Consider the following 2762-nt stretch of genomic DNA (forward strand, 5'->3'; position numbering starts at 1 on the left):
GCCTCTAAGTTGTGATCTAAGAGGAGAGACCTCTATCTCCAGGGGAGTCTTCAGAAATGCCCCTATCTCCGGATCCTGCTGGGGGCAGTGGTCATGGGCAGTGATCGCCTCTCACCTGTGTGTTCACCGCCTGACAGCAGCATCAACATCCCCTAGGAATTTACTAGAAAGACACACGCTCAGGCCCCATGCCAGACCGGAGCATCAGAAACTTGGGGGGTGGGGCAAAGCCCTCTGTGTCTTGTTAATAACAAGGTCTCCAGGTACAAGCTCCAAGTTTGAGAACCACCGCTTCAGCGTGAGCCAAACACTTTCAAGGACCTCAGGTCGCACCATGTGAAGTCATGCCCATCAGTAATCCTACCTGTAGAGTCCATGCACAGTCAGAGGAGCAGACCCAGCAGGAGGGAGATGCAGACAGACAGACCGAGAGCAACGGCTTTGTCCCCGGGGTCGGACCTCAGGCAGGGTGGGCGCTGGTTCAGTGGTCTCTGCAAACATGATGTCTTCCTGGCTGATGCTGGAGCTTGAAGGCCCAGAACAGGGGGTATTTGGGAAGGAAACACAGACGTGAAGTGGAGCAGATGGAGAGTGAGTTGGAACCCATGGCCACAAGCTGGGCTCACAAGGGTTGACAGAAACCCATGGTAGTTCATGGCCTCCAAGCCTGGAGTGGTGGACGTCTTCAGAGGCCTGGCCTAGATTACAGAGCTGAGCGTCCACACTTGGCCCAGGAGCCGGAGACGCAGCAGGAGGGTTCAGGGAGGGAGGGGCAGCTGTGCTTCGGATGAGGGGAGTGGGCAGAGCAGGAAGCTTGTGGGAGCTTCCGCGTGGCTGGTGCTCCCCTCCACCCTCCAGGCCTCCCACTGGAGCCTCTGTGGCTTGCCCCCTGACCTCAGAAAACACCCAAAAACAGAGGTCTGGGGAATATGGCCAACTGGCCCTGTCCCCAAGCCTCCCCTTGACCATCATCTGCTTCAGAGGGGAAGGAATGGGAAGGGGAGGGGAGCTGGCTGGCCCCCGCCAAAGGGACTTCTCTCTGGAAAAGGAGTGTAACGGAGCAAGGGCTCCTGTCCTGGCAGGGCAGAAAGCCAAGCTCCGATAGCAGGTGTTGGCAGCAAAGTCAGGGTGTACTTGCAGGGGACCAAACAAGGAGAATGGGCAGCTCTTACTCAGGAAACCCGAAGACCCTGATGGCTTTCAGGCAAGAGATTTTAAAGACAGTGTAGGGGAGAGGGTCATAGGTGCCTCACCAGCTCTTGGACCTCCTGCTAACGGTGGTGGTGAGGTCACGTGATGTTTGGGCATCTCCGTCATTGACCTCTGGGTTCCAGCCAGTCTGGGGTCTGGTGCTCACAGTCAGCCTGTAGTCACCATCCTCCACCTGCTGGGAGTCTTAGCTTCTGCAGAACAACTCGAAGAGACGGGTGATGTCGTTATCCGAGTCCCTTCAGGAGGACCCCGCGTCCTGGGACTGTTCCTGATTACTAACTGCTTGATCCTGCTCTTTGGAGCTTGGGGAAGGTTCACGTGACTAATGCTTTTTTTTTCTACAAAGAAGAAATGGAACATGAAGGAGCTTTTGTACTGGGAAGGCCCCAAAGGGTCCTGTTTGGTTTCAGTGCTCCCCCCCCTCCTTTCTCTGATCCTCCTCAGTCCTGAGGAGAATAGGGATGGGACAGAAAAGGGAATACAGTTTTGGATAGAGAGGTCAATCATGAACTCGTCAGGGAACTCGGTTTTAGGGGGCCTGGGTTTCAGGAGGGCAGAGGTCTTCTCCAAACCCAAGATGGGTGAATCTGGGGGTGGTGCTTAGAGGGGGAGGGGTAGAACCTCTCATTGGACAGAGGTGTCAGGGCCCCCAGAAACAGGGTTATGGGCAAAACATATGGCCCTCATCTTTGAGCCTCCTGGGCTGTGTCCTGGGAGGTAGGAAAGGGTGCTGGACAGACAGTTACTCCAACCCCTCATACCACCACCCCCAACCATCTTCTGCCATGTCTGTGAGTTGGTGGTTGAGAGGTTCAGCCTGTAAGGGCTGCACACACTTTCTGGGAGGCTGCAGGGGCGGGGGGTGCCCTCAGCCCTGTCTCAGGCCCTTGCCAGAGAGGCAGAGGGCCCCTCCCTCCTCCCCCTCTCCTTCCTGGGTCCTCCATCTTGGAGTGTCACATTTCCTGCTTGACTGAAATGAGAAATTGTTGAGAGTCACACACAAGCTTATCGTAACCCACACGGGTTTATGCATGTGTGTATAACTCACTCAGACCACTTGCATTTTTCAGGTTTCAAAAGGGGCCCAGCCTTGGGGCAGAAGAAATTCTGTGGGTCTAGGCAGATTTCTTGATTGCAAGCAAAGCCACAGATCCACGGACTCCTTCCCAAACCCACAGAAAGGGGTGGCGTCAATCCAGAAGGCCAGCGATTCTCCTGAGCCTGAGTGAGAAGGCTTCCCCTTGGAGGGGGCTCCAAGTAGTGGTCACAGAAAGAACCTCACGCCTCTCCAGCCCCTGGGCATGTCCACCCCGGACCCTGGAGCCACAGAAAGAAGCCCAAGATCACCACTCAAGAGAGATTTGGGTTCCCAGATGCAGGAGCTAGTGTTACAAGAAAAAGAAAAAAAAAGATGGAGTTAAGATGATTGGCGTTTTCCCAGCAAGAAAAGACACCAGCCTGTTAAAGCAGAAATAACTGATTGGTTCCAGAAATGAATGGTTCCCATCAACAAAGGCAGGAAGTAGGGTTCCGGGTGTTTTATGGATAAA

This window comes from Bubalus kerabau, chromosome 4, assembly GCF_029407905.1.
Source record: "Bubalus kerabau isolate K-KA32 ecotype Philippines breed swamp buffalo chromosome 4, PCC_UOA_SB_1v2, whole genome shotgun sequence".
In the NCBI taxonomy this organism is placed as follows: Eukaryota; Metazoa; Chordata; class Mammalia; order Artiodactyla; family Bovidae; genus Bubalus; species Bubalus kerabau.